Raw genomic sequence first — 14,722 nt, forward strand, 5'->3', positions numbered from 1 at the left:
CCCACACAGCTGAGGTCTTCGGCATTTTTGTCTTCTCTTCCAGATGAACTGAATCATGATGTTCACTCATGGGTGACTCATAAGCCGCTTTTCCACTATCGGCCCGAACAGTACTTATTAACCATTCCATTCCGTGCCAATCCGGGCCAGTCAGCACAGATACGGTTTCATTCTCCACTGTGCTCTTATAACAGAGCTCTTTGGAATGCAATACAAATGCGTCAGTCGTTGCCTTGGTTGTGTAATATAACCAGCGATATGGACGATGATCAGACATTTCTAATTTTTTACCTGATGTTTACTTCGTTCAATAAAATTTGACGTGAAAAAAATATAAAAAACAGAAGGCGACGACGGGTATAATATCAATAAGCACAAATGTTTCCTCCACAGAGTGGTGACGTCATGCACTCTAAAAGCATGGCTGTCTAACTGTGCCGAGAACGGTTTGTAATTGTGTCATGAGGTACCAGGCTCACGTGGAAATACAACTGTAACCATACCTGACAGTCCTTAGAACTGTTCTGAAAGTAGAAAAAAAACCTGGCTACTTTTAAACACGAATGAAGACCATTTCGCGGGGGAAGTCAGGTGTAAAAAAAAAGAAAGAAAAAAAAAGATTATTTGAATTTCAAAATCGAATAATCGAATGCCAACACACCGAGCGCATATTCGAATAATTGAACATTCTGGTCCGGCCTTAGTTCATTCTCTGCCTCTAATCTCACCAAGCTGCTTTGATGCTGCAGGAACAGACACACACATGAAGGGGCGTGTGTACATTATACAAAACACATGTACACCAACTGCACAAATGAGGAAAACAAATCCGCTGACGTGATTAGAAACATGGCCTTTACAAATGCCAATGCAAAGCATGACAAAAATAAAAAAAGAAAGAAAGAGATGAAAAAAAAAATTATATATATATATATATATATATATATATATATATATATATATATATATATATATATATATATATATATTTATTTATATATATATATATATATATATATATATATATATATATTTATATATATATATATATATTTATAAATCTTCAGACAGTGCTGAAACAAGTTGTGTGTGTTTGCCTGGACTTTTCATATTCATGAACCCTCAGATCAATACTGACGCCTCCTGATCAGCAATTCCCCTGTTTCCATCTATTTTGTAAGTCAGAGGATGGAGGAGAAAAAGAATGAGGGACTGAGCTTGCATGATCAGAAAATAAAAAAGTGAGCAACAGACAGACAAATAGAGGTTAAACCTCCTTTAATAAGAGAATGGTGACCTGTTCTAGTGTATAGTCCATACAGACTCACACATCACAATGCAATGCCAGTCTAGATGTTTTGTACAGTAGATATAAACTCACACTTCTGTGTATCATTAAAATAAGATAAATAAATTATGCCACACTGACTGGATTTATATCAGCATATGAGTAAATATGGGTTTTCACAGCAGAAAAAAGAGAAAAAAAACTCACTTTGTAGTGTGAATGTAATCGCCTTTAGAGTTTTTTTGTGATGTTTCGATGATGGAGCCTTGCTCATTTATTTTGTAGTCTGCTGTACGGCGAAAGTTCTTTACAGAATTAAATATTCTTAATCAAAGCTTTTAATCACACTGGAGATGTGCTTCAAACCTACACAGATACTTATGGAACTCCCAAAATGTCACTTTATTTTGTCAAAAGAGAAAGATGCTTGAACAACTTGATAACATTGGCCTATATGTCTTCAATGCAGTATAATTTCAGTACTAAGCGGTAAATATCTAAATATATCACTGAAAGCTAAACTACAGTAGCAGTATCACTCAGCCACTCAGTCCAAATGAATGCAACCGTGACAGTATGGTTAGCAATTTCAGCACTGTCTGCCATCATCCATTTTTTTAAACTAGTGAATATAAATATGAACAAACAACAGCATCCACAGAAACATCTCAGGCCTCATTAACCACATATATCCAGCCTCAGTTATAAGTAAAGAGCTCCAAAGTTCTTCAAGGCAGCAAGCTATCAGCAATACAGTGATTTGCTATTAGACCACTGGTTACTCTCTAAGTCAGCAAGTGTGAGAATGTGGCAGCTAGAATGTTTTAAAAGTTGTGGGTATGAAAACACAAAAGACAGGTAAGAAATGAGCTGCTGAAGTTATCAAACATTTTACAATCGATATCAGCATCTCTCAGTAATTTATAGTATTATTGGTCCAATATAATTAATATGCAAATTTATGCTAAGAATATTGTTGGCTCTGTGACAAAACATATATAATGTAAAATATAGGTCTAAAACTAACTGCTTTACTGTAACTATAAAATAAAATGATTAGTATCTACAATAGAGTAAATAAAACATTCATGAAGTGAAGTATTTACTCTAACATAGCAACACGGTGTACAAGAAATTAAAATCAATGTCATCTTATATTTTTTAAAGTCTCAAATACATTTATCTTTCAATGAAACATGGTTTCTAAGTTCCATCGTAATGGAAAAAAAAATAATTAAATAAAAAAGCTGCAACCATCCACTGCATGCTAATTTTCTCCTCCCTTTCCAATAGCACAGAAGGAGAACTCAAGGGACCGTTTCATTTTGCCTTCCCTCTCTTTAAAACTCACACTTTTCATATACAGTATGTGAAAAACAAGACCACTTAGCCTACAGGATAATACAGCATGTGGAGAATTAGCAAATTAGCATCACCAGACACAAAAACATGAAATTAAATGAATAATACATTAACACAAACAAATCTCTGTTGCTATTAAGCCAGTTTTGAAATGCTTATAGTATTTCAGAAGACATTAGGCTACTGCCTCATCAGCCGAGTTCCTCTGCACAACATGCACACACAAAGGTCTTGAAGAACATGTCTCCACGGAGACCAGAGGTCATGTCATGATCAACAATTACACAAGCGTGAAGGAGAGAGGAAATAAGAAGGTAAAAGACAGAAATCGAGAAATTGCACAAATTTGAACTCATTATCTAAAAATGCTCACATAACTTTTTCAAAGTATTTTCAGCAGGAAAAACCTCACAGCTCAAGCTAAGATATCTTTTCTTACTCTTTTACGGTTTTTATGAAAAATATTGTATACTATGTAATATCTTTGTATAAAATTTTATCTAACACATTTGTAAGGCTATGTTTGTGTGTGTGTGTGTGTGTGTGTGTGTGTGTGTGTGTCTATGTGTGTGTACATGTGGTTGACTGATAAGTGTTATTCAGGGTTGGTGCTGATACCAATTATTACAGATCAAGAAGACCGATAACAGATATTTTAAACCAATATGTATGTCTGGTCTAAAAATGAAAATTAATGTCAAAATGAATAATATCAAGGGCTCTGACAAAAACTTTCTTTAAATACTCTTAAAATATTTTATTAGGTTTTCAAAATGACTTACACCGATATCCATAAAATCGATCAATCCAGAGGTGTTACTACATTTTTTATTTATTTATTTTTATTTAGTATACATTTTATTATAAGTTATTGGCGAATAACGATTTGTTCATTAAATCATTCATATGCAGATTTCACACACAAATTTGTGCATTCCATACTTATTGAATGAGCCCCACTGTCTTCAATGTAATACTTGCAATACTTTTGTGATGGAAATAATATGAGATGGAAGGAAAAACTATACTTCAGAGCATTTGCAAATAAACTCAGTTTCTTATGGTAATGCATTGCAAGAGAAAAAACAAAGTTTTCCTCCATCATATTTTTGTTTCCTTTTCCATGTACCCCTGGGCTTTGTACATATACACACAAACAAACACACACACACACACACATCCTCCAAGATGGAGGAGTGGGCAGGGAGGAATGACAAACAGAATTGATCTCTCTCACTGAGTCTAAAAGAAATCACTCCAATATGCTGGTAACGATTACCACTCCATATGAGACTCGCTGATAAACTAATAGAGTACAAGGGCAAGAGACACTTGGTAAAATGACAGACGCAGTCTTGCCCAACTCTCAGCCCCTGCCTCGTAGATTCATGCTTGAGTGACAGATTGAAAACAGGGCACTGTAGGCATGAGAGAGGAACATCAAATCATTTTATACTACAGTACTTAACCTCAGCTGTTCCAGTGCCTTGCAGTCATTGCTTCACTATCTCTCTGCCTGTTGCATTGTGTGAATATGCTGAGCTGCTGACGATATCATGTCAAGGTTATGTCCTCCAGCTGCTCCTCCGAGTACCTAATGTAAAGTCAACAAGGCAACAGGGGGTTAACAATCTTGAAGCCCCAGTCCTCTGATTCTATGTGAAGTGGAACTCTTGTTTCTTAGTGCTGCCACATCAGGAAAGGCCTCCATCCATCAAGTCTCTAAGGTCGTTGAATTCCTGCCTGTCTCTCATATAGTAAAACCCACATAAGGGGTTAAAGTTATATAAGAAAAAAAGAATGTTATGTGGAACACCAGATATTTCCATCATCAGCACGACTGTAAGAGTGATATTGCAGTTTAAAAAAAGTTTATACAGAGTAACTTACATTTTTTAACACAATATTGCCAGGGAGGTACTTTGAGTATTTTCAGTAGACTGCAACAGTGTCCACCAACTTCTGTAAAGAAAGATTTTTTTATGGATGCATACCGTAGTTATTACTTAAAAGAACGACCTACTCTGAATGCAATTTTGAATGGTAGCCTTCGGGTGAGATTTACTTGTTTTGATCATCTGATGGGGATGGAATTTCTCTTGCAGAATCATGGGTGATAATAATTTTTCACCAGGAATTCTGCTCTAATTTAAAATTAAGTTAAAAATGTGGTCTGATGGCTTCAGCAACAGCATACCATCGACTAACATTCCTATAGCTCACAGTAGGTCTGACTTTAAAGCTTTATAAGTTGACAATAAAATCAATTCTCCAATAGAGAAAATGAAATGTATTTTTACTTCTGGTGCCAGACTGTTGCACTATTAACTATAACATCATTAAACAACAACACAGTAGCAGCATAACTGAATGAATCATCGTTTAATTGTTTGAGTGAATAATTCAATGACTCCATCAATATCCACCACAAACTAACTGTCTGAAATGCATAAACAAAGATACAGTAGGCAGAATGTATTATTGCTCTCAGAACAAACCTCAATTAGTTTAGAAGACTGAAAATGACCATGTAACTACATTACTTAGCAGAAGAATTGTTTACTGTGGTAATTGTCACTGGAGTCATATAATATTGTACTTAAAACTGTTTTTCTAAAAGTCACAAACCACTTTTTACTGTTATTACCCATAGGTAAGTGACTAGGGATGTTTAATGCGAACATGATTTAAAGACTTCTATCTTTATGTGAGCATTTCAATACTCCATAAGCCTGTAATATGTCAAGGGCATATTTACCTAATATAGCAGGCTTACTGTGTTTTCTTGTGCCGTTCCTGCTGAGCCCTGCTTTGATCTGGGATAATGGTCCATCACTCCACAGCTGCCGGCTTACTTTTCTTCCACCCTGGACCGAAACAGACATTCCAACATTGATCCACCCAACAGATGATAGAAACATTGCAAGAACAGGTCTGGGATTTTTTTTAGATGAATTAAGAAGAATTTTGAGATGTATTAGATTTTTACCCTTGGCTTTGTCTCAAACTCCCTGTCTGCCCTGAAATCATCGCATTGTTGACATTCAACCTAATATTTCCATTTGGTATCTGTGGTAAGATTGAAAAAAAATGTTATAAAAAGCACTTTACTCCAGTTATATGCATCCAAATAATTGTTTACTCATGGAAGAAAACAATTGTCCAGTCAGTCTCGAATTCATCAGTGCTGAAGTGCTTGGAGAGTAGGCCTACATCAAATTATGACTAATTTTTTATGATGTTTATTTAATAATTAAAATTTAACTGCCCTAAAGCAACTGTTCCCTGAATTGTACCTTGAATTGTTCCACTTTAAATGACAAATGAAGCACTGGGTGAAATCCATCACTCTGAAAGCTTAAAGGGAATAAAACTGCTTATTTATGATAGTTTAAAGCCGATCTATGCTATAAAACTCTGTGTTTTACTCTCCTGGCAGGGTATGAAATCAGTCAGTCCACCCTGCAGCCAACATTACTGAATCAATTATGCCCTTCTGATTCAATTACTTATTGCTTATTTAAACCATTTTTTCATACATTTCTGCTAGAAAAACACAATGAAATGATCAAATGTATGCTCATGTTCCATAATAATATTACATTGGTATAGATCTTTCACATTGATTTCATTTAGAATTGTGGGGGAATAGATAGAACGGGAATCTAGCTTTTTTTTTTTATTCGCCATTCGGATGACATCATTCTTTGCGATTCCCATGTAGCCCTGGGGAATCTTACCATTTGACAGAGGAACATGGATCATGGATGAGGAGTTTACAGTCTTCCTAATAGTAAGCCATGCTGCCATCTACTGTTCTTACAATTAAACCACACACACACACAAAGACAAACTCAAGCACTCAATAAATTAGCGATGATCTAAATAAATTAAAAAAGAGTGAAATTTTGATTATTCAGTCTCCATTGAGCTGATATATAATAATAATAATAATAATAATATATATATATATATATATATATATATATATATATATATATATATATATATATATTATGTTGAAAAGAGTCAACATATGCTCAAACTAAAGTACTAAAGTATAAAATTCACCCTTATTGTACATGTAATTTTATGATACAACAACTTTAATTAATATTGTTTATTTATAATATTTTATCCAATATGAATATATATATATATATATATATATATATATATATATATATATATATATATATATATATATATATGTGTGTGTGTGTGTGTGTGTGTGTGTGTGTGTGTGTGTGTGTGTGTGTTATGATATATAATATGCATACCATTGAGGCATGCACTTCATATTAGAAAATAAAAATTATTTAGGCAATTATTGCTAACTGTTCACTAGTTAACGTGAAAGCTTAAAGGCATCCCAAATCCTCATTCCTAATTTTACTACAGTAAATGGTGGCCATCAGGCATGAACATAAATGTAAAGATCTGGATAAATTCCTTAGAAGGATACTTTAAAATGTCTTCTCTCTTCTATGCTGCATCTGATTGTGGTTTATCTCAGTGCTCTGTGGTCTCTTTCTGTTGAAGTGAGAAATAGCACATCCTCTCAGTTTTGTAGCTGTAAGCCACTCTTTCACTAATAGAGGAGATGGGCCGAGTGCCAGGCGCTTGCTGGCAGCCTGTGACCAGGTCTGTCTTAACTCATGCAGCTATAGATTCTCTGCTCTTTGAAATCCCATCTAGTGCAATCTTTGTCTTTTTAAACTGCTGTCCATCAACTTGTCCTTTCCCCTGAATGATCCAATTATCCCTGCCATACTACAAAACATATACACTAACAGATTCACACTTATGCATTAATACCTTCAAACACACATGCATTACTAAATACTAAATGCAGATACTGGTATAAACCGAATTAACCCAACAATAAATATAGTGCTTATAAATGTAATTTAATTAGTCTTTCATTAATTGTTTCCCAGCAAAAATATTTAACAATCCTTAAACATGTTAAACTGACATCAGAAGCAGAGGTGTCAAGTAACGAAGTACAAATACTTCGTTACTGTACTTAAGTAGAAATTTGGGGTATCTATACTTTACTTGAGTGATTATTTTTCAGCCGACTTTTTACTTCTACTCCTTACATTTTCAGGCAAGTATCTGTACTTTCTACTCCTTACATTTTAAAAATAGCTTCGTTACTGCTATTTCATTTCGGCTTGTTTTCATTCCGGCTTGTCATCATTCAAAAAAAAAAAAAAAAAAAAAAAAAACTTATCCAGATAAATCGCGCCATCCGGATGGAGTGAATTTGATTGTGGTTGGATGAGAAGTATTAACATATACCATTCCGACACCCTATTGGTTTGTACGCGATCCATCGCACCTGCACGTGACACAAATCACATCACAGTCCAGCCAGGACAGACAGTTTTGGGTTCGTTTATCAAAAAATATATTTCTTAAAAGTAGGGTTGGGTATGGAAGCGGTATCCGATCGCCTCAGAGTCAGTCCGCTTAAATTTCACATGAAACCAGCGTCAGACCGGTCTCCTCCCGTCTTTCAGCGCGCTCTTCAATCCGCAGAGGCGCAGACCGCGAACGGAGCAGCGCATGCGCACTTAAACAAACAGAGGACACAAGGTGTGTGTTTATCGATAGATTGTTAGAATATCCATATCTGTGCAGTTCTTTGTCATAAATACAGTTTACAAAAGGTCACGAGGTAGCAGTCGGTTTCTCATCTGTAAAGTTTTCGCTCATCACACCACAGCCGTTTCCTCCAGCGAAAATCTAGCCCTTAACACATATGAACGAACACATACTTTAATTACACTTATTTAAATATACTTAATTTAATCATACGTACTTTATACATACACTACTGTGCAAAAGTCTTAGACACGTTAGTATTTTCACTTAAAAGAATGGTGTTCGGACAGTTATTTATATATTTTGCTGTAGTGTGTCAGTATAAAATATCAGTTTACATTTCCAAACATTCATTTTGCCGTTGTCAGACTGCTTGTGCATTCAAAATCGCACTAGATTATTATTAAAATTAATGGCAAACTGATATTTCCTACTGACACACTACAGCAAAAGATATAAATAACTGGCTTAAAACCCTTTTTGGGGAGAAAATACTAATTTGTCCATAAGACTTTTGCACAGTACTGTATTTTAAAAACGACATTGTTGCTACTTTATAAAGAATGACCATACAGTAATTCACAGAACTGATTAAAGACAGTGACAGACAGCACTCATCTTAACTAAATATCAGAGTGAGTGACAGAGATACAGTAGAAACATTATGTGTGGTTTTGTATTAAATAATGACCCAGATTGTGAAATACATTTATTAGCCTTAGATTAAGGGAAGCACAACTTGCACAACAAGCTATGGATTTATTTTAAATATTTGTAATGTTCTTTAAAGTTATCCATAGTTTTTTTTGTGGTTCTTTTTTTTAAAGTATTGGTTCAGGCACCGTTTAGGAGCCGGTACCATTTTAAAAGTATTGAAAAGGCACTGGACCCTACTTAAAAGTTATTATTTCTCACTGGCTCATTTACCAAATGAGTGCTTTTTCTTCGTCCTCCACAAATTAAGCTACTGTAGGTAGTTCGGTGGCGAGACGTTTTAATAAATTAGCGTTTTCGATTGACGATGCGATTGACAATGTTGTGATAAGTAGGCTATACCAACTTTGTAACTCATTCCCCCCCGAACACTGGACATAGCAGACGTATGGACCAAATACAAGAAGCTATCAATCAAGAAAGTATCAGGATTATGATTTCTTTTTCTATTTTAGTTTTTGATTAATCACTTGGATTAATCATTCATTTTGACAGCACTATAATGTTTACTGTAAATAGACAACCATATAAGTGTAATTGTTACTAAGCCTGCACCAATGTTCTTGTCCATTGCCCTCGCAGATTCCTGCAGCTAATCTTGGATGTACATTTACATTCCATTAAAAGTTATTGATGACAAGCCTCTGAAGTTTGACTTTTTGCACCATAACAATACTTATTGGCAACTAGTCATCATATCTCTAGTCCTTTAATGTATTTGCATTGTACTAAAGTGCGTTCATTTTAAATGGGCATATATGCGGCTGAGGAAGACCTGAAGGTCGAAACGTTGCTTGATTAAATTCCTCTGGAGCAGTAGTTTTCAGTGTTCAGACTTCACTTCTTTATTTGTCTATATCATTTAGTTGTCTTGCACCTGCGTCCTAATTGGATGTTTGGGATGTGCACACCATTTTTGTATTTTCATATATGCGGCTGAAACAGGAAGCCTAGTGCATCCCAAATTTTTCAACATGAACATTTTAATATAACATTATAGTCATTATGGCCTATGGCCTTTAGAAAAATGTTTTTTTGAGGAGGGGTAGTGCACAATAGGCCCCTGTGGTGCGGCCTAAGCTTTTGTTCTTAATGGCATTTTTTTCCCCTTACATTACTTTTACTTTTATACTTTAAGTAGTTTTTTAAACCAGTACTTTTACACTTTTACTTGAGTAAAAAGCTTGAGTTGATACTTCAACTTCTACAAAAGTCTTTTTAAACCCTAGTATCTATACTTCTACTTGAGTAATGAATGCCAGTACTTTTGACACCACTGATCAGAAGACACACTGCATATAGGATATTTAGGTTTGTTTTGACAGGACGCAACTGGAAAACAGTATTTTCTTTAACTGACAGATTTGTTTAACTTGTTTATATAAAAAAATAAAAAATAAAGTGTGTGTGGTCATATTAAATACACTCATGTAAAAAAAAAAAACATTAAGGACATATTAAATTAAGTTATAATTCTAGTTATATTCTAATTCTCATATGTAATGACGGGAATGCATGGTAGAAGGAGACTGGTACATGCAGAACAGATCTGAACCTGCTTCCCCTGCAACATGGCTCACACATTTCAGAACTCAGATATTACATTCCAGCAAAAGACAATATATAACATGCTTATGGGTTCAGTTCTTCTACAGTCACACAAGAATTTTTACTGAAGCACAGTGTTTAAACCTGCACCGGATGCTTTGTGTTTCAAAAAAAAAAAAAAAAAAAAAAGAGAGAGAGCCTTATAGAGTAACTGCATCATAAAGCCAATGCCCAGGAGACTGCTGTATGAACAGAGAACTCAAACGCTTCAAAATGTCTAACAGAAATAGGCCAGAGCTACTGAACTCTATGACAGACACTTCAACAGACAAAGATAATCAATTTAGATTGAGTGCTAGGCGACAGAAACCACAATATAGGGGTTATCAATTACCGAACCGTTGTCTTGGGACTATTAGGCACTTTAGAATTATCACTATAAGAACAGGGCTTTCCTTTCATTCTATAAGCCACATGAACTACAGTCACACCATGTTACAGTACATGCCATCTCCAATGAACCGGCTGAGTAGCAGGAGATGAGTTGTGATACTAAACTTAATAAAGTTAAACTCTGAAAAAGTGCCCTGACATTTTTTTTTTTTTTTTTGAGACAGAAGTAGGACAGTCACTGAAGTGTAAAAAAAAAAAGAAAAAAAAAAAGGCTGAAAACATTTCTGATAAAAAAAAGAAAAACAAGAAAAAGCGTGGCTGTTCCCTTACTGTTATCCACACTGTTTACAAACCTAGAGCTGTCAAAGAGGCAGGTGTGATTTCAGGACACCTATTTCAGTGATAACTGTCAGGTAGTAGGGACATTTTGTGCATTCAAAAATAAAATAAACATCAGCACTTTAAAATGCCAGTAAAACAATACGAGTAAAATAGCACTTAACTGTGGTGACAGTATTTTTATTATAAATATTTTAAGTTACAAGCAAATAGGTATTTTATCATTTTAAACGAATTATTGATCAACACAAATTATTCAAATTTGATGTTTTGCAATGCAGTTTTGTTTTTTATCTGCAAGATGCATCAAAAAACTAAATAAATCATTAACAAATAGAGATTACAAACAGCTGTGGTAAAAGTGCAGCCTCATATTATTAAGATGATGCTGACATGAAGACCACACTTTGAGAAGGTTTCATAATATTTTGATATTGAATGAAGCCAGGGTCAGTGTGTATAACTTGAATTTGGAGAAAAGCGGGATGAAGAAAGGCCAACAATTCAGTCATATCAGGCCTCTGGGCAATCCTGGCCATTTTTCTGGTCTTTGATGTAGCTCTTTGTTTATTATTTAAATGTTTCATATTTTTCCTTTTGTAAATTGCAATCAAGTATTTATCATATTAGAATATTTAACCGTGTCCTGTTTTCATATTTTGTTTGCGTTCTTTGCTCTGTCTCATTGGTGTGCCTCTCCTCTCTCTATAAAACTTTTCTGCTCATCATTGAGTTTATGATCTACAAACACTAACTACATGCTCTTTCATCACTTCTTTCCTAAAATCCCTTCATCCTTACCCAATTTCTTTTTCTCTCTCTGTGTCTCCTCTGAGTTGTACTAGTTCTGTCAGGTCTGTGGATCTCTCTGTGCCTACAAGCCTGACAGCCCGTCCTCAGCGCAAGATCACTATTAAGATTACTATCCCAACCAATCATTATTTATTGAAGTACAATAAGTAGCTACTGTCAGTCTGTTTGATTTTATCAATAAGAATTTCTAATAAAGACATATCAAAGGCACTCTGAACAGTTTTTAAAAGGCAAATTCAGAAACGAACTAATCTTTACGGTGACTGCAGGCAGTTAGTTTAACAAATCCTGGAGGGCTACTAACTGCTTACAGTTTAAGCTTAAATCCTCTCTTTTAAATAAAGAATAATGGAATTTCATAAGAAACTAAAAGAGATCAAGACAGCAGTTTAGAAAGTGTCGAATAGCCTAAACAGCATAGAATATATATGATCCAGGTTATATATTGCTATTCTTTTACTTACTGGTTTAGAAAGTGGGGCTCACAACATCAAACTCCGTCTGAGACACGTCTGCCCTCTGCTGACAGTTAGTGAGATCACAGAGCATTGGTGAAAAAAGGAGAAAAGCGCTCATAAATAAACAAATAAATAATTTAGACTAATTCCACACTGACATTTGTTTACACACAAGTTCCAGGCTCATGAAAACTTCAAGAAAACGTTTTTTCCTCGCTCTCTCATCATATGGACTCATATTAAATTAGTCAACTATATCGCAACAATACAGTGTACTGTAATTGACCTTGGATAACAAATAAAACTCATTACTGCCCCCTATTGGTGTATATTAAAAATACACGAGATTATTCAACGTCGACTAATTCCAGGTACAGAATGGAAATAAATGACAGATTCACAAAATTGGACCCCATGATTATATATATATATATATATATATATGTGTGTGTGTGTGTGTGTGTGTGTGTGTGTGTGTGTGTGTGTTTTACTTTTTAAAAAAGTTTCTTATGCTCATCATCAAAATAAATAAGTAAATGAACACCATCTCATATGTATGTATGTATGTATAATATGTATGTATAATATGTATGTATGTATGTATGTATGTATGTATAATATATATATATATATATATATATATATATATATATATATATATATATATATATATTAATTCAGGATTTATTGATAAATCAGAACAGCATTTACTTAAAATAGAAGTCTTTAATATCAGTTTTGTATCTTTGTACTTTAATATCAGATAAAAATCAGTTTTGCTGAATAAATGTATATGTGTATATATATATATATATATATATATATATATATATATATATATATATATCACCTGTGTTTTATTTGACATTTCCTGCATCTACGCAAATACAAATACATTGTACTGCCTATAATGTACACTTTCTTATATTTTTCTTGTCTTTGCCACTCTTTCTCTCTTCACCTGGTCCTTTTCTCCAGCAGCCAGCTTAATGATGAGTCTTTGCTCGCAGTGCCTGGTGAGATGCTCCGTCTACTGAAAGTAATTTATGTAACCAATCAAGCGCTCATTTGTCAACCATCACTCTTCATTTCAGTGACTGCAGGACACCAGTGCTGTGATCTCTGGGGTGTTGACATATGTTGTTTTGTTATTTTGATTGCAATTAGCGGATGTGTCTGAGTAATAAGGGATGGTGGAACAGGGCCATGGCAATATGGTCACCTCAGTGAACGAGAAAGAGAGAAAGACTGAGACAGACGGTCAGCTACATAGTTTGATTATTCATTTTACTTCACCATAACAATACCGTGTAAGAGCTAATTCTGTGTTTAACTCATTTTTGCAAGGATTCACTTAACATAATTGAAAAAAATGATCCTTTTCAAACAAGTCTGCACACTTCTGCTATTTGTCAGACAAAACGTTGATCAGCGTAGATTGTAATCAAGTAATGGACAACATCAAGACTCACCAACACTGAATTATTTAGATCTATACGTTTACTTTTGTTAGCTAACGTTAAAGTCCTGCACTAAGCATACAATGTGTGTGTTTCTGAGAGAGATCATATACATAGAAGTATATATAAATATAAACTGTTAAAAAAAAAACATAACTAGATAACTAAAAAAGAGAGAGATTATCCTACTGCTCATAAAACATTCAATAAATAATTAAGAGCTACAAAGAGCTACATATGGCAATTTGTACATTCAATAAAAAAGCCTCTCCGCATCTCTGCGTCACTTTAAATTTCAAGTATACTGCTCTGAAAATCAATGTTAATTCTCGCTTTATTATAGGCTCTGTCGCATTCTCTTTTTGCTAGCAGAAGCTCCTCTGTTCAGCCTTATTTATTTATTTGTTTGTTTATGTGGTTTGACATTTAGCATAACTCGTGTTGCTATTTCTCATCTCGCTGAAAGCGTCCCACTACATCTTAAATATAAACACTTAAATCAGGGTAACCATAGTGAATCAGGTTAAAACAAAGCATGTTTTAGAAGTGGGACTGATATTGTATTGACTCGTTTTAATAGTTAATTTTGCATCAAAAAAAGTTACAACAAGTTGCATCAAAATAGTTTACCTTTAAGCATTTGAGAATGTCCTGAATTTATGTTTAAAATAGACTGATTTGAACACAAGTGCCCAAAACCATTTACTATGTGGAACAGTATTGTTGAATGCTCA

At 34.3% G+C, this 14,722-nt stretch overlaps 1 long non-coding RNA gene across 1 annotated transcript; it reads right to left on the minus strand.

The window, feature by feature from the left end:
* Window positions 1-3,789: 3,789 nt before the first annotated feature.
* On the minus strand, window positions 3,790-5,518 carry LOC127970628 (uncharacterized). The gene is made up of 3 exons (XR_008156641.1): window positions 5,409-5,518; window positions 4,541-4,612; window positions 3,790-4,244 (listed from the first exon to the last, which is right to left on the minus strand). It is a non-coding gene; the product is annotated as an uncharacterized LOC127970628 (long non-coding RNA).
* Window positions 5,519-14,722: the final 9,204 nt, after the last annotated feature.

The sequence above is a fragment of the Carassius gibelio genome, chromosome B13 (genome assembly GCF_023724105.1).
Source record: "Carassius gibelio isolate Cgi1373 ecotype wild population from Czech Republic chromosome B13, carGib1.2-hapl.c, whole genome shotgun sequence".
Taxonomy (NCBI): domain Eukaryota; kingdom Metazoa; phylum Chordata; class Actinopteri; order Cypriniformes; family Cyprinidae; genus Carassius; species Carassius gibelio.